Source organism: Mus musculus, chromosome 19, assembly GCF_000001635.26.
Source record: "Mus musculus strain C57BL/6J chromosome 19, GRCm38.p6 C57BL/6J".
NCBI classification, from domain to species: domain Eukaryota; kingdom Metazoa; phylum Chordata; class Mammalia; order Rodentia; family Muridae; genus Mus; species Mus musculus.
The window spans coordinates 33,083,811-33,102,446 of NC_000085.6; the positions used below are offsets into that span (position 1 = coordinate 33,083,811).

Consider the following 18,636-nt stretch of genomic DNA (forward strand, 5'->3'; position numbering starts at 1 on the left):
ACCAAGTCCTGAGACTTCTTATGAATGGCTGTAAGGTCTTATAATCATTCTCTTCCTCTCTTGTCCATTCTGGGTCACATACGAGGGGGTAAACATGCATCTCCCCTTTCTTACATCCCTGGTACCACCCACCAGAGCATCTTCTGTGGTACTCGATGGCAGAATGATTCCGAAGTGTCTGGCAGGGTGAGAAAATTAAAAGCAAGAATTAGAAAGGAAATTGGACTCAGAAGACAGACAGGCCTGAGCATGAATTCCAGTTTCTTTGTGTGCCCACCTGAATCAGCTGGGGGAATTTACTTAACCTAGTCATAAGCTTTTTCTATACATAATCTCTTTCCACTTGAGAAACTTTTATAACATTGAATGTATAGATATATAAAACAGATACACAAATCAATCATTTATAGATGATAATTCATAAAGAAATTTGTTTTAAAATACTTCCTTGTATATACCTAATTTTATTATTTATTAAAGATGAGAGTAAATTTGCATACTGAGATAGATTTATTTTTGCATAAAGAATTAAATCTTGGTTTAATATTTGATACTGCAGGATACAGAGCATCCACAGTGTTTTTCGGAGTTGATTGATATTTTGATTTTATAATCGTCAGCACTGAGAATGTCACTTTGCATAAACACATAGTACAAAACAACAGAAGTATGTTTAGGGACATGTTAGAGATTCTTGGAAATTCTACCCTAATTCCAAGCCAAAATTCATCTAATGGTGTGTGTGTGTGTGTGTGTGTGTGTGAAACTCAGCAGCTCAAATTGCATTTTTAAAATGCAAGTATTCTAATACAATACAAAGATACACAAATTTCATACTTTCATGTTGAGGAAGGATGTTAGATATTAAAAAATATTTAAAGTATTTAAAATATTATCTTAAGTAATATTGAGAATAAATAAAAAATGAGATTAAGTCTTCTCCTTTCTGTAATTAAACCATCATGTTGCTGTAAGAGCAAACAGGTTTGTATGCACAGTACAACACACTGCGACTCATAAATGTGTGACAGTCTCAAATACGAGCTGAGGGATGTCAGGCGCCATTCGTTGTTGCTGTGTGGTGTGTCAGCTCGAGGCTGCTGTGAAGTCACATGATATAGCATGGGTAACCTGTGCCAGAGACACCTCAGATTCATTATGCATTTGATTCTGCAAGCTGAGTTGTTGTGGGCCAGAAAACTTCTTACTGTTGCCATATTTATTGCTACCACCACATTCAGTTATGCAATTTCATGTGGGAGTCATAATCCATAGTTTGATACTGAAATGGGATCCATCCACAGTAGATTGAACTGTGTCTCCTCAAAATTCACATGCAGAAGTCCTATAATCAGTAAGCAGCTAGCAATGTAAAGAGTTACAGCTGGAGGTAAGACCATATAGGAAATTGAGTTTAAATGAGGTTCCTAGCTCGTGCACCTAATACAGCATTGTGGGAAGCCACATGTGCCGTTGCAGAGTGGCACTGACTACTGCTGGCCACCACGCATAAGTTTGGACAAACAACCAATGTGTACATATGCAGTAAAGTTTTTTGCAAAGACACTGCCTGGCCCGGGCATGATAATGAGGTTCTGTAAGGTACTGAGAGTATAACCAATCAGATGTGAGACATGCAAATGAGATATGATAATGAGGTTCTGTAAGGTACTAAGAGAGTAACCAATCGAATGTGAGACATGCAAATGAAGTATGATAATGAGGCTCTGTGAGGTACTGAGAGAGAGTAGCCAATCAGATGAGGAACATGCAAATGAGGCTTAGTGCATAACCAATCCGGGTATGAGACACGCCTCTCCTAGGCCTATAAAAGCAGCACCAGTTCTGGGCTCGAAGTCTTTTCGCCTCTACAATCAAGCTCTCCCAATAAACGTGTGCAGAAGGATCCTGTTGCAGCGTCGTTCTTCCTGGCCAGTCGAGCGCGCGCAAGACAGCATCTTAGGTCTTCTAAGAAGATATTCAGACTCAGGCATGTGCAGAGGAAAGGCCATGTGAAGGCACCATCTACAAGCCAGGCAGATGAGATACAGAAGTTCTACCCAACCCACCTCCTCACCCCATTAACAATGTAATTTCTGATTTCCACCTTCAAAGACTGTGGGAAAACAAAGTTCTGTTGTTTATAGAACCCATTCTATGGTATATTCTTATGGAAGCCTTCAGTAATGGACCCTCAGTTCCCTCGTCTATACAATGGGTGTGTGGAGTGGTCTCATGAAAGGAAATGCTTAACAAAGTGACAGGTACTCCTCTGTACAGTAATCATTAATGAAGTATTCTCTTTCTATTTCCCTAAGGAGACACTTTAGGATAGCAGTGCTGACCTTGGTAACAGCTTAAGGCTAACCCCTCTAACCACTGGTAAATGAGAAGCTGAGACCAGCTTAGAGTGACAGGAGCTACAAATGGCAGATTTGAAGATCAAGGCATTGGCCAGACACCCAATGATTGACAGCCATTGAGACGTGTCACACTGATCAGCAAATAGCAGGAAAGCCTAGGCAAGCAGTGAAGGAAAGGCTGGGATGCATGCGACCTGCCACCTGGCATCCTTGGGACAGATCAAGGAGCTCAAGGAGGACCTCAGGTTTCTGCCATGTGCTCGGCCTCCTTTCTGTCTGCTTCTGGTCTCAGATGGATTAGTGTTTGTGTTCATAAGTAGCCAGTAGCAGTTCCAAGACTTGCTCAGGTCAAGAGGGTTAAGTTCACAGTTTCTTTAAGCTCTTGAGTGAGACTAGCTCTCCTAGGGTTTTTCTCTACTGTGCCACCTGCCCACTTCTACACCCATTTTATCATAGGGAATCCAGGGATCAGATTGCCATGGGCCTGGATCATAGGAGTGTCTACCAAATTTGAGGGGACCAGAGTATCTACTAGAAGAAATCTGTCTTAGTTAGCTTAAAATGTTAACAGCCTAGGGTCACCTGAAATGGGAGTCTCAACTGAAACCTTTCCCAGATTAGATTGGCCAGTGGTTTTGTCCCATTGGTTATTATCTTGACTGTTAATTGGCAATGAGTCAATCCATGGTGGGCTGCACCATTCTCTTGACAAGAGGTCCTGAGTTGTTAAGTATGAGCCAGCAAGCAGCAGTCCTCCATAGCTTCTGCTTAAGACTCCTGCTTTAAATTCTTGCCTGGCTTCCTGTATCCTGTATCCTGTAAGCTGAAACAAATTCTTTCCTCCCTCAAGTTGCCTTTTGTTGGTATATTTTATTGTCCAAAGACAAAGCTAGACTGGATGGTGGGTAGATAGCAAGTCCACACATATGGCCGCCAAACCAGTGTTGACAAGCAGGTAATTATAGACAGAAATCCAAGAAATCCTTCTCTCTCTCTCTCTCTCTCTCTCTCTCTCTCTCTCTCTCTCTCTCTCATGTAGTCTTTGAGTTTCCTGGTAACATAATCCAGGTCTATTTAGTGATCTGATCATTGGCTTTAGGATCAATTATTTGCACAGGAGCTGAAATAAGCAAGGGACAGAGTCCTTGAGGAGAGGATGAAGTCATTTTCCAATCAAGGGATCCCTCCTTGCTGTGCATGGACTTGACATTCTCATAGAACCCATGCTCCTACATGTGGTGGTTTGAAAAAGAATGGCCCCCATAGGCTCATAGATTTGAATGTTTGGTCATCAGGGAGTGGTGCTACTTTAGAGGGTTGGGTGGAGTGGCCATGTTTTGTAGTAGGTGAAACCTTGCTAGGAGCAGGTGTGGCTTTGTTGGGAGAAGTGTGCCTTGTAGGAGGAAGTGTGTCACTGGGAGTGGGCTTTGAGATTTCAAAAGCCCAAGCCAGGCCCAGTATTTGTCTCTTTCTGCTGCCTGCAGATCCAGTTGTAGAACTTTCAACTACTTCTCTAGCATCATGTATGCTCGCATGCATCATCTAAACCCTCAGAATTGTAAGCCAGCCCCAGCTAAATGCTTTCTTTTGTATGGTCATGGTGCCTCTTCACAGCAATAGAACAGTGACTAAGACACTCGCTATGATTCCGAGTTACAGACACAGAGATCCAACTCCAGGTGTGACTTGTGATGTGCGAAGTACTAAGAGATAGTAGTAATAACTGCTTACTAGAGGACAGGGTGACAACTATGTGTGAGGAAGTATGAGAAATACTAAATAGCCTCCATTCTCTGGATACTCTCTGCAGCTCACAAGCACCCTCATTTGAGTGATGCGAAGGCTGAGGCCTAGTAATCAACTTGCACTAATGCTTCACGGATTGGAAGTGGCAGAGCCTGAATATACAAACCAGTGCCCCAGCCTACTCCTTCACTCTAGCACTGAGTCCCACCCCTCCACCTCTGCAGGTGGCAGGCCACACTGGATGGCAGTCTACAGGCAGTTAGCAAAAGCCAGTCTCTAGGGAATCAGAGAGACACTTTAGTGTGTTAAAGGAAGGGGAAAGGCACACAGACAGGGCAAACGCCTTTCCTCTGCATCTGCTCGAGGGGCACTCTTTGCCACAGGCTGCCAAGGGCACAAAAGGAACAGGACATTTATTCAGTGTTCAATCTCCCCCCTCCCCGCACCCCTCCCCCCATAGTCTTCTTAGAACATTGAGCTCTCACTCCAGGGGAAACCCTGGGTTGAGAGAAAGGTTTTCTAAAACCATTCATTCAAGGCTTCTAACTGAGCATCTGTTGGTGGAAATCTATTTCCTGATCTGCCTTCCTCCTGGTTTAGAGTTATGTGGTAAAATAAAAGACCAGGTAAACCAAGATGTCAGTCAAACCATTAATGCTTTAGCATAAGTATATCCCACTGCACACGTGGGACACACTTACACTCTGTGCTCTTACTTAGCTGAAACTCATATTCTACTGGGCACCATGCATGTTTATTTGCCAAACCTGACAACCCTGCCTGGCCTCTGAGAAGCCAACTGATTCCCTTCCTTCAGAATCAGCAGCTATATCATTAACTAACGAAGGGCAGAATCTTGGGCATGGTCTACAGGCTGTTCGCTCTACGTTGTTCCTTTAAGAAACATTTTTAAAGGTTGTGGTCTTGTAAATAGTAATAGCAGTGATAATAGTAATCCTCTTAGGATTTGGGAAATGTCTTGAGGGTTTGAGGGAAATCAACTTTCCACTGAAATTCCCGGAAACCCATCAGGACAATTTGTATTCAAGAAGAAGCATTCAAGAAAAAGTTTTGCAGCCAGGGCATCCTTCAAGAGGAAGTGGGGGCCAGCTAGGATAGATTCTGACCTCCCTGCAATGCAGGCTGATCCCTGGGGCTTAGAACGGAATTCCAATCTCTGTAGCTCCATGTTGGGTGTTGGGTGCAGGGGAAGGAGAGGAAATGGAACTGGGAAGGAGGGAGGAGGAGGCTTTGGTTCCCCATCACAGCCCTTTGGCTTCCCTCTCATCTGTATGTCTGAGAGTGCACTCCTGGCACAGAGACTCAACTACTTGCCTGTGTCTTCTCTTTGTCCTGGGCACTATAAATCCAGACATTTACTGAAGAGATAGATGGGTCTTTCTAGGTGGTGCCTGTGTAAATATCAACAGGCCAGTTGCCTTAGGAGCCTGGGCAAAACAAAGCTACTATGTATCACCAATATTTGCGAGTGTCCAGTGTATGTCAGTGGGTGCACACAGTGGTCAATACAGGGACCTATTGTGTTCTAGAACCCCAAAGCGGGGTGAAGACCTGGCAGCTAGGGAAGGTCAGGATTTCATTCACTGCTACAGACTTTTTAGTGTAGATGCATTTACCAGTAAGAAGGGAAGTCAGGACCTCTTTATACCTGGGTCACTGCTGGAAAGTGCTACTCACTCTACGGGCGGATTTTCCCTTTAGTTAATCCTTCTAGATCCACGACCCTCTCACAGAAGTGTCTCTTAGTTGATTCCAGATTCAATCAAGTGAACAAGTAAGCTTAGCCATTATAGAGACATTCAGGATGCACCAAGCAACGTGAGTGAGATCTCCCTAGGATGGCCATAGAGCAAAGGTACATTTGACAATTAGGCCTTTGTAGTTCACATAAAATCAGTTCAGCCTTTAAGTAGATCCAAAGTGAATTCCATGATTGGTAAGCAAATTCACATGACCAATTCTGTCCAGGGTGAAAGCAATGCCTAAAAGGAAGAGTAATGCAAAACACCAAAGCCATGTCCCAGACACAGGGCTATTTGATTTCCTCCCTATGGATAAGCATGCATTTTCTGAACTATATTATCATCTCAGCATCAGAAAGGTAGTCAGGACAACTGATATAACCCCACCCCACTATCTCTCCAGACACAGGATCTTTTCCACGTGTATAGTGGGACACCAGCACACGACAGCATTCTCTCCAGTTACTCTCTGTGAGGTACTGTTTTGTGTACCATTCAGTATAATGGTTAATTTGATCATCAACTTGATTGGAGCTGGAATGGTCTCTTAAAATATGCATGTGGCCTGATCTGTGAGGGCACTACCATGGAGGACTGACTGAAGGGAGGTCCTGCCAGGCTTTGGGTCCGATGTCTGAGGAACAGCAGTGCTGTTTGCCTCCATTCCTTTCTTGCTGGCTACTGAGTCCTTATTGTCACTGCTGATGCTATTCTTCCCTCGTAGCAGAGCCCACCTGACTTCTATCCTAGCTCCTTCAGTCTCTGGTGTGGCTGAAGACCAAGACCATACAAGGATCCTCTAAAGCGTCAGCACCAGATTGGGACTGGCGAGGGACACAGCACGAATGACTGAGTAGCTTCAGGAACTCAGTCTCTCCACCCTGTGGATAGCCCCTGTTGGACTACGCAGCCTGTATCTTGTAAGCCAACCTAGTAAATACCATGGTATTTTACTTACAGTTTTAGGCCTGCATACACTCAGCCCCTGTGGAGAGGGAGAGCAATTTGCCAAAGTCTTTTCTCTCCATCTGGGTGCCAGGGATTAAAGTCAGATGGTAAGGTTCCATGGTACCACCTCTGCCCACTGAGCTGTCTCCCCATCAATCCGCCCTCACAACGTTTATTCGTTTTATTGCTTCTGTCTGTCTACAGAATCCTAACGTCATACATGCTTCAGTGGGATGGGCCAACATGACCTAATTGACTACTTATGCCTTCCCTCTATTTGTATGGTTAAATTTGCAACGTGTAAACAATGAAAGCCTATCATTATAGATTGCACTATAAATCAGGCTTTGGATCTGAGAGCTATGTGCCCTTTGGAGATCTTGTTTTAACCACCAACTAATGCATTGTCCAAGGCAGCACATCTACTCTACTGAAAATTTATGCATAGCAAATAGCAACATTTTCTTTTCTTTTCTTTTCTTTTCTTTTCTTTTCTTTTCTTTTCTTTTCTTTTTTTCTCTTTCTTTTTAAATTTATCTTCTTGTTGCTTTTTGTTTGTTTGTTTTGCTTGTTTGTTTTTGTGGTGGAGTCTGGTCAATGTCTACTGCCTCTTTCCGAAGTTTTGGTCTTTAAGTAGAAGAACATTTAGGTGTTGATTGATATGAAATAACCATATTATGTTAAGTCCTGAATATATGGCACAGTTTCTCCAATGCTCCAATGCTCTGTAGTGTACCTTTTTTTGATTGACAGCTGATATGTAGTAAATTGTGTCTTTAGGTTCTGAAGGAGAAAAGGCTCTGGTTCCTTTAAGAAAGAGGGAGGGGCTCTGGCAGCCTGGCACAATTCTCATAGAAATGGCTTCCTAAGCTGAGAAAGTCTTGATAAAGGGGAGGGGATGGCCTGCCTTCTGGGGGCCTAAGCAACTGTCTCCTGATTCAGCAAAAAATGCTATAGGGAAACACGAGCCTCGGTGGCTCCATTTTCTTTTCAGCTAATTCTGCAGAGAGGAAAAATGTCTTCTTTAAAAAGACCAGTGAAAATGAAGGGTTGTGTTGCAGACACACGGAGGAAGCAGGTCACAGAACATAAACATTAGTCAGGAGTGGCAGTGCAGGTCAGAGGCTAAGCACGTTCTCAGCTCTCACACAGATCCCTCATCTCTTCCTGCTTCACTTTCCTCATTCCCTGCAAAATGGCATCCCGCTATTCATTCACAAGGATGCTACAACTCACTCAGCAGCTACTTTGGGTCAGCCTCAGTGTGAATACAGTAGGGCAGGGCCTGCTGCAATGGTTCAATACCACAGTGAGTCTGTACGTGGCATCCTGAGGGGAAAGTGCAAGTGCAGTCAGTTGTTCCTGCAGGAGCCACCCCACAGAAGCACTGTTGAGTAGAGATTTATCTTATGTATAAGCTTTAACATTTAGAAGGGAGTGAGGTGGAACTAGGCAGAGTCGGAATTGACAGTGGCAAGGGCTTAAAATAAAAGATAATCAAGTTATGCTTCCTTTTTTTTTTGCATGGACTTTATTGTCATGTGTCACTTGGCTATGTTGATAGTTCACAAGTCATTAAATCATGTATTTAGATGTTTTAACAGATTTTAAAAATAATTTTGTTTTTGTTTCTCTCCCTCTGTATCCACAATTGGATGTCTAAAACTATAGATAATACCAAATTCCATATACACTTCCTCCTACGTGTCCAGACCTACCATAAAGTGTGTTGTATAAGTTAAATATAATATGAAATCAATGATAACTAACAATATAATACAATCATTATAACAATATTTAGTAGTGAAGTCTTTGTGAGTGTATTCTTCTCTTCAAGGACTTACGACAAATATTAGTACTTTTAGATTACAGAAATAGCCATACCCAAGGCTGGCATTTCCCACAGAAATAGCCATACCCAAGGCTGGCATTTCCCACAGAAATAGCCATACCCAAGGCTGGACATCCACCACAGAAATGACCATAGCCAAGCCTGGGCATCCACTACAGAAATGCCTATACCCAAACCAGTGATTCTACTACAGAAACAGCCACACCCAAGATCCCAAATCTACTAAAGAAATGGCTGTCCTGAGGCCTTCAGGGTATTAACCAACATGGGTCAAGCAACAGAAATGTCAGAGTAACATTGCAATATGTGTAGCAATAGCATTATATTATTTCACTACACAATGCATACTATTTCCTCTTAAAGACTGAGGTCCAAGCTAATTTCAACCAATTCTGAAACAAAATTGTTTCAAAGAATGCAGGCCTGTGAAAAAATGCAGAGCAATGCTTTTTTGTATTGCAAATGTAACTGACATGTGGTAAAAGCCAGATTGCACTTTTAGTATTTGTCAGTGAATAAATCAAGCAGCCAACAGACAATCACTTAGTACCTGCTTCATGCAAGAATGTGTGTTGGAACAAGGAGGCACTGCCTTCCCTTAAGTGTAAGTTAATGAACAAAATAGGTTTTCTCTTCGAGGATCATGTAATTGGAGACATCAGAAGTTAATGGAAGGGTGGGGGAGATGGCTCAGACAGTAAAGTGCTCATCTTATAAGTATGGGGACCTGAGTTCCATTCCCAGAAACCACAAGAAAATGGAGGCCAAAGCAGCCCCAAGATTGTCCATCCCCAACAGGTGAGCACACACATTGCCACACAAGTAGATCTACATATCCTTGAACATACACACACTACACATGCACATACACACATACACACACTACACATGCACATACACACATACACACAATCATTAAAAAACAATAATTTTGGCCCAAATGATACTTGCTTCCTGGGAAATAACAGAGGAGAATTTTGGGAAGACTTTGCAGGGAAGATTGCTCTTAGACTATAGTGATGGCGAGCTGGAGAGATGGCTCAGTGGTTAAGAGCACTGATGGCTCTTCCAGAGGTCCTGAGTTCGAGTCTCAGCAACCACATGGTGGCTCACAACCATCTGTAATAGGATCCAATGCCCTCTTCTGGTGTGTCTGAAGACAGTGACAGTGTGCCCACATACATGAAATAAATAAATAAATCTTTGAAAGAAGAATATAGGTGTGGAGTGAATAGTTTTTTCTAAAGTATGTATGACGGCAGGCAGGGACAGCTTCCTAGCAAATCAGCTGTCCTGCAATACAAACCAGACTGTATTTTTCATATTTATCAGCTAATGAATTCAACAGCCTACAAGCATTTCTTGAGTACTTCCACTGTACACACACCATGCTGGATTTAAAAGGATTTTTTTTTGTTATATTTTTTTTTAATATTGGAAGTTAATGACTTTGAGAACATATTTGTTGAATATCTGAGGACAGATTTGCAGTCTCTGTTAATGCTGTGGGAGAAGCCAAGCTCACTCCTTGACAGCCAGTCTCCTCCTGACTGGCCAGAGCTTCAGTTAGAGCTTGGATACCGCCCACAGGACAGAGACGTGCACCATTCTGAACCTGGGGCTGTCAGGGAGGCTGGCATTCTGTTGAACCTTCCTCTGTACAGGAATTTCACATCTGAGGACAAGGCAAGTTGAGGCCAGGGGGCAAATGTATTTTGCAAGACTGCTTTCTTAAATTTGAAGACCACTAGAGTTCCCCTGTCAGCCAGTTGGATAGGTTTGGTGTAGAAGATTGGCTCTCAACCTGTGGAGTATGAACCCTTTGGGGGAGTCAAACGACCCTTTCAGATGGGTCGTATATCAGATATCCTAAATATCAGATGTTTATATTACAATTTATAACAATGGCAAGATCACAGTTATGAAATAGCAGTGAATACAGTTTTATGGATGGTGGTCACCACACCATGAAGAACTGTATTAAAGTGGGGCAGCATTAGGAGGGGTGAGAACCACTGGTTTAATTACAATCACCCGCTAATACCCAATGTGCAAAATAAACTCATTCTACGCTTACTTCCAAGTCATGGAATCAGGGCCATCAGTAAAGAGTTTTGATTCCTTAAGAAGGATTATTGGGTGTGCCTCAGAGTTACCCAGTTTTACGAGGCTGGAAGCGAGGTGTACCAAGTGCCACAAAGGGAGAAAGGAAGACGTTTGGAAATACTTTTTTTTTTTTTTTTTCCTGGTTATGGCCCTGAGATTGCAAGGGTTTTCTTGGTTCTATGGAAATTCTCCAACTGCCTGGGGATTTCTAGGTTTCTAAGAAGCCTTAGCTGACTGTTAACCTAATATACAGGTCAAGGCAGCCTTCCTGTGCCAAGTGTGTGGTGGGATGTCTGCTTAAGAGGCTCCTTATCCTTCTTTGAACTAGGGCCTCTGAGACTGGGTCATCAGCTCTGATCCTCATTGCCCTGGTTGCGGTGCTCCAAGTTCAGCATAAGCAAATAAATATCAATGAATGGCTTAATGATTTTCATAAGGCTCCATATTTGCAAGGCAAGAGGCTCTCCTGCAATGTTTGATCTGCTCTGTATGAATCTGCTCTCCAAATGGCCAGCACATGTCGAGGCCTGGTGTCCTCTGGGTTACAGGAGGATGCCTTTGATGGGTTAACCGCAGAGTAACTGAACTCTTTTTTAAGTGCCTTTCAAACGTTCCTTTGTCCTGGTGTGGCTCTTGCTACTCGGATCAGAAAGATTGCTCCTGGCAAGGGGTTCTAGTATATTCTCCCTCTGATCTGAGCTTGGGTTCTGGTTAATACCATCTGAAATCTGATGTCCCCAAAATTCTGAGGGTAAGCACCGGGCAGTTATGAAACAGTCACTCTAACTCTAGCTGGGCCATTTAGATTTTTTTCCCCAACACTCTCTCCACAATTCTTTAAAGCCAAGTGACATCATAATTTTCAGACCGAGGAAGGCTGGTCTTGGTACTAACAGAAGCATCTCAGCAACTGATGCCGCCATCGGTGAATGTTATTTATTCACTTATGTGACATTTTGTGCTAAGTATTTGTGACAAGACTGCTATACCCACAATGCAAAGTACTAACTAATACACAGTAACGGTGAGAATGTTAACCACTATGTAATCATGGTGAGCTACTGAGTACTAAGCACTGTACAGTCAGAATGAGTTACTGAGTACTGAGCACTGTACAGTCAGAATGAGTTACTGAGTACTAACTGCTATACAATCAGGGTGAGTTACTGAGTATTAACTGCTATACAATCAGGGTGAGTTAGTGGGAAGCTTGTGCCAGGTACTGAACATAGAGCCTTACGCATGTTAGTCCTCGATGCTTAACACTAAATGACACCTCCCAGCCCTTACAAGAAAAAATATTTTGAGACAGGGTATCTATCATTAAGTCACTCACATTGGCCTTGAACTTGTGTTCATCCCGCTTTAAGGAGCTGGCATTACAGGGAAGCACCATGAGTCCTAACTCAAAGCTTATGTTTCAAGGCAAAAACCGCATTAAGACATGTATTAAGGAAGGGGATTTAAGAAGGTAAAGATGCCTTTCCCTTGTTTTTCTGTTTTTAATATTAAAATATTTTTATCACCAATCATATCGCTATTGGTCACAACTAAGCATAGCTTTTCTGTATATACTACTTTAAGATGCTTCCCTCTTCCCTGTGTGATCGGGCATCTTGAGTTCTCATCTCCTTAATGATTTCTTCAGTGAGTAAGTTGCTAGTAGCTCTGGGCTAATTCAGTAAACATATATGCCAGACTAAGCTTTAAAAGCCCTTTTTGCTACCTGCCCCTTTCTGTTTATTCCTTTTCTTGACATTAGCTGAATCCTAGGGAAGGCAAGACTCCCCCCCACCAACCCGTGTGTGTGTGTGTGTGTGTGTGTGTGTGTGTGTGTGTGTGTGTGTGTGTGTATGACTTATTTTCAAGGTTACTGATGCTCAGTTCTCTTCAGTGGAGATTGTGCTCTCCTGTAAGTGTCTTGTTGAGTTCAGACAAGGCTATACTCTGTGTCTTCCATTTTGTTTTATTGATTTAGCTAGCAGCCATCCAGTCACCTCATCCAGAAAGCTGAGTCCGGAGTCCTAATAGACTCCTCTCTTCATTATGTTTCTTCTCATCCATCCAATCAACTGCTTCTCTCCACCTTCCCTCTTTCTCCATCCAGTCAACTTTCCCCCTTCATCAACCCTTCTCCTCTACCCAATCAATTGCTCCTTTCCACCATCGGTCTTCCATCCAATCAGCTACCCCCTCCACCAACCCTTCTCCTCCATCCAATCAACTGTCTATCTCCACCAAGCCTCCTCCTCCATCCATCCAATCAACTGATTCTCTCCACCAACCTTCCTTCTCTGTCGATCCAATCAACTGCTCCCTCTGCCATTCTGCCTCCTCTCCCATCAGCGCTACAGTTAGCCCGCTCTCTTCCTTTTTTGAGTCACTGACACCTTATTTTTTGCGCCTGGGATTGCCACGGTGACCCCTTTTCCAAATCTCTTTGTCTCACTCTCATTCCTCTTCAAACCTGCTCTTTCCCTTTACACAGAAATCTTAGATTTTTTTTAAACCTAAATTAAAATTTAATAATTAATAAATCATAGAAGCGTGAGTCATACCAGCTGGCAATGTTTTTGTTTTTGTTTTTTTCCATCACAATTTGGGGTAGAATTTTTTTGACCATTTCTATTCTCTATATATCAGTGTGGCTAGCTGCTCATATAGTTGATGTTTTGGTTACTAGCGACCCTGAGATGCCATGTAAAACTTACTGTATGATATTTTCATATGCACCTTGGATTATTTGTTAATATTTGGCATTTATGCATGTATGTCCATATATGAGATTGGTCCTCATTTATTCTGTCCTTACCTGATTTTGATATCATACTGTGATGGCTTTTAATATATCTGGAAAATATTCCTCTATTCCCTGTAATGGCAAACGCTATTATTTCCTCTTTTAATTTTCAGAAAGAAAATTATGTGGGAAATCACTGGATCTAATATTCCCTTTAAGCCTATTGTGACTTTTGATTAGTCACCCCACCTCCTTACAGGTTATGTGTTCCTGCAGAATCAATTTCTTTTAAATTAATTTCCACAGTTTCTGCTTTCTAAAATGTGGACAGTGTGGCTGGGTACGGGTGGAGTACACTGTGATCTCAGAGCTGGGGAGGCTGAGGCAGTAGAATGCAAAACTGAGGGCAGCCTTGGCTACATAGGGAGACACTGCCTCAAAAGCTAAAACCCACAGAACAACAAACCACAGTGCATCTAAGGTTTCAACTATTTGGCCTAAAGTCGTTGCCATGACTCTGTTATGGCTCTTAAATATTTACTTTTTTCTGTGTCAATGTCTCCTTTCATATCTAACCCTGTTTTTTTTCTGCCTCTTAACAAATCAATCACACTAAGCATTTGTCTATTTGATTACTTTTTTGGGGGAGGGGGTGGGGGTGGGGGGACAATTAGCTTTTTATTTCCTCGATCAGATGATTAGCCATTGATTCTCGACACCACTATGGCTGAAACTCAGAAACTCAAATCCACTTTAAAAGAAACCCCACTGATGGTCTCCGGTCACATCAGAGCTCCCAGCCGTTACAATCAGTTTCTCCCCCTGGCTGTCTTTCCTGCCCTGCTCCCAACAGCATCAGCTTTCTCCCAGCCCTCAAAGGTCAGGCAGCTCTGTGTGCTCTGGGCCTTTGTGTGGAGGTCTCTCTCTTCGTCTGTTTTCCACTCAGTCTTGAAATTCCAGCTCTACTTTTCCTTTACTGCAAGGGTTCTCGTGGCCCTGTCCTCCAAGCTCTCTACAGTAATGACTTCCTTTACTGCGTGTGTTTTTGCCTATGAATTCTTACCTTTTCCCATTGTTCATCATGCTTTGGGTTGTGTCTGCCCCTGGTCCTTGCAGACCAGTGCAATCCATTGTTAATGTCTGCATCTCTGGGACTTTAAACTAATTCTTCTTATCCCCTGTAAGTTATTTATTTATTTATTTTCCTTTGGAGAAGGCAATGCAGATATTAGAGTAAAGGTGACACCTGGCCTCTTTCTTCTAGTTCAAGAAGTGCTGGCAACCAGCCCTTGGTAAGGGGCCGCTCATTTCCTTCTGCCTGTTTTGTCAATATGAACTTGAATGAGTAATGAATCATTTATATGTTAACATTGTTCATTTTACTAACTAATATCTGGAGCAAATATCTCTTCTTAGGTGATCCAGACTATAGGCTGGACTTGAGGGAACACATCTATAATCCCAGCACATGATAATCCTAGCTGAGGCAGGAATATTATGGATTGCAGACCCAACTATGCTACTTAAGGCGTTCAAAGCCAGCCCAGGCTATAATGGACTCTGTCTCAAACAAACTGCATGTTATTCTATGTCTAGATATTTCAGTGAACAACAGACTAGATGTAAGGGTTTACTTATAAACTCACAAACTATTTAAATCAGAAGGAATAACAATATGTTATACTCAACACAGATACATTTTAAACCTTCATTTGTCTAAGTACTGTAGGTAAAAACTGTAAAGAAACCTCTGTCACAGATTATAGGTTTTCTCCAGTGGGAACACAATGCTTAACAATTGACCTATATATGAACACATAAAACAAGCCACTGGTTGAAAGAGACAATGTGTAGTTGTGAAAGCACCAACAGGGTTTTTACTTTTTTTTTTAAAGGGGAGGTTTGAATCTCATCTCTAAAGGAGTCCTCTAATCTGTGTAAGTCTTTGCAGCAAAATAATGAGGAGGATGGCTGGCCATCCCAGGTTCTTGTAAGAACTGAATCACATGATGTGTGGACAACTGCCTGGATTAGTGTCAGAAACAGAACAAGTACTTAGACACGATGTGCGTGACGAGAAAACACAAACACACCGATTTGGCAAATGATAAACTCACATGTGCAAGTTTCTTACCGGGGCATCCAGTGTCAACATAATTAAAGGAAATCTCATTTTCCTTGAAGCTCTGCTTGCTAGCTGAACTTTTCAGCTCTGCACAAGTCCCTCTCCTAATCCATCTGTATCTTCATTGTTTTAGACAAAGGACGATTAGTCGCAGGCTGGGCTCTCGGAGTGTTGAGATATGGATTAAGAATACTCCGTTCAGTGATGTTGAATGACCAATTGAATATTTTTGGTGAGTATATTTTGCATTTTCCTCAAAGTTAAATCTTTGGATCTGAATGTCATCTTGTCTGTCTGCTCAGCATTAATTCTGCAATACTGGGACCAGCACATTGATGTTTTAAATCATAAGAAGAATCTGCTTTTATTTAATATCTTTGTCCCTCTATGAACTGTGGGGGAAAGGGAGTTGTCAAGCCTGTGTTCAAACCAAAATTTGCCAAAAAATCCTTTAAAGTAATAATCTTTAGGCAAGACCAGTAGCACTCTCTTGTTTCATTTCAGTGTGTGTGTGTGTGTGTGTGTGTGTGTGTGTGTGTGTGTGTGTATCTTTCCTGTGTTTCCTGCTCCCACCTGAACTGCACAGTAATTAAAAATCACGTCATCTCTCCAGTTGTGCATCAGGGCTACATGCATGTCACTTGGCCACTCTGCTATCTAAATCAGGTGTTGGGGGTGGGGTGGGGAATCAAGGTTAGTGTGAACAGCTGGCATCTGCGTCCGGCCAGGCCAGCTGAACTTCAGCCTGAAGCTTGGCCCAAGCCCAGACTGATAAAGCCTTAGCTTAGCTCTAGATTTCTACAGAATTAGTGTGCAGAATGTAAAGACATGAAGACCAGCTCCATCTGCTGTGCATGTCTCTTGAGGCCATTGGGGGCTTAACTTGCTTTGGGGGAGAAGACAGTAGAGTGGAGTGGGGTGAACCCGGGGGTATCTTTGCCTCTGGCCTGTTTCAACCTATCCATCAAAATGCTGACCTATATTCCAGTGACACATATTAGATCCAAGCAGGACAAACTACCCAGGGTGTCCTCCCCCCTCCCACTTAGGCAAGGGGGCAGCCACATCTGTTCTTTCTCCTCAGGCTCCAGATGTGAGCTGTGAGGGGCAGAAGGAAGGTTGTTAAGAGGCAAGTCCGGTGCAGCAGGAACAGCACTGCATTCTCAGGAAAGCAGCAGTAAGCAGTGGGGTGAAAGAAAGAAAGATAGGTTTTCGGATCCCCAGATCTCCCCCCCCCCCCAAGCCATTGTTTTTAAAATGCTTTCCTGTATTTCTGTAGAGTGGGCAGATGGCAAGATCCTGGAAGTGTAAAACAGCTACAAGAAACAAGATGATTCAGACAGAAGGAGTATGAATAAATCCTGGCTGGTCATCTCATTATTAATCAAGATACCACCACCCACCCTCTACCGCCTTGTAAGTGTGTGCGGGTACAAACACACACACACACACACACACACACACACACACTCACTTGCTTGCATCTGTGCATACATGCATCTCCCTCTATTGCTGACTGCCTTATACCCCTGAAGTAGACTCTCTCACTGAACCAGTGCCGATTTTGTTTTTTGCCTAGGCCGTGGGCTAAAAAGCCACTGTAATTCTCTCTCTTGTCTCTGTCTTCCCTGCCTCAGTGCTGGAATTACAGGCCCACTTGGGTACATTCAGTTTTTTATGTGTGTGCTGGAGATCTGAACTCAGATCCTCACATTCAGGAAATAAGTGTTCCTACCCACCAAGCCTTCTCCTGAGCCTATCTTTAAGTTTTCATGCCTTGTTTCATTTTTAGAAGGGTGCAGTGTACAGTCAGAGCTCTGTTTGAGGCTTTGGATAGGAAAAAAAAAGGCACCATTTTTACATTTTACTTATTTTGTGAATTGGCTCATTTGGAAGATGTGGGGATGAGACCACTCATTGTCAGTAGAGGAAGAAAGAGAAAATGGAACTCCTATGGAGGACGCCAGAGCCGAGAGTCAGGGCCACAACCAAAAGCCAGGGATGGTGCCCTCTAAAGCACAGGAACTGTGCCTAAGAGAGATATTTTCAAGTGGGCCTGTGGTTTACCACAGTGTCCTCGTGATCAGTATAGTGGTCAGATGTCAGGCGTAACTGAAAGTAAGTTCGTTTTCCCACAGTGGGGAGAGAGAGAGGGAGAGAGAGAGGGAGAGAGAGAGGGAGGGAGAGAGGAAGGGAGAGAGAGAGAGAGAGAGAGAGAGAGAGAGAGAGAGAGAGAGAGAGAGAAGCAAAAAAGAAGAAAACATTTGCTCATATGAAACGAATACTTTTCCATTTTAGAGCTGGGCTGGCGCAGGCTTGAAAAAAACGTACCATCACCCGTGTGATGTTTCTGAAGAAAGCCGGAGAAGCAGCAACAGTTGGTGCCTTTGATTAGCAGAACATTTCAATCCCCACCCCATCTTTTCTCCAAATAGTCGTTCACAATGCGAGTGCTCAGCCCCACTGTTTGCTCGGTTCAATAGATCTGGGGGCAAGGGTTATGCCTTCCTGTTACCATGGGGCTGGCAGAGAGAACTGGAGGCCAGTGATCTTAGTCTGAGCTTCAGGATCATGGCTAGCTCCCTACAACTGTCCCCAGATGTTCCCAATTCAACCTGCAGTGCAGATTACGTAATCATCTCTTCACGACGCATGAGCATAGGGGGAACTCTGGGCTCCAAAGAGTTAAATTGTCATCTGCAATGGAATAAATGGTTTAACCACAAATTCATCCTGTGCTCGCCTACTTATGTGTTACCCTGGGTGCATGCATTTCCCCCTTTCAGATATTATTATCTTTTATGATATCATATCTTAAAATGGCTCCTCTGTCATTTAGGAGCAAGGTCTCCTAGGTTCACCACCAGAAATGGAGCTGAGTGCTTTCTGTATTCACATATGTCACATAAGCCCTGGGAATACAGGGTGACAGTGTACCACTCACTGCCTGGAAGACAGGAAGCTGCATATTCTAGGCAGCCCTGCATCCCACC

The 18,636-nt window shown here is 43.1% G+C and overlaps 1 long non-coding RNA gene across 1 annotated transcript; it reads left to right on the plus strand.

Annotated features, from left to right (window-relative positions):
• The first annotated feature begins 1,970 nt into the window (after positions 1-1,970).
• Positions 1,971-18,351, plus strand: Gm29863. The gene is made up of 5 exons (XR_386659.2): positions 1,971-2,089; positions 6,600-6,792; positions 15,777-15,875; positions 16,923-17,059; positions 17,942-18,351. It is a non-coding gene; the product is annotated as a predicted gene, 29863 (long non-coding RNA).
• Positions 18,352-18,636: the final 285 nt, after the last annotated feature.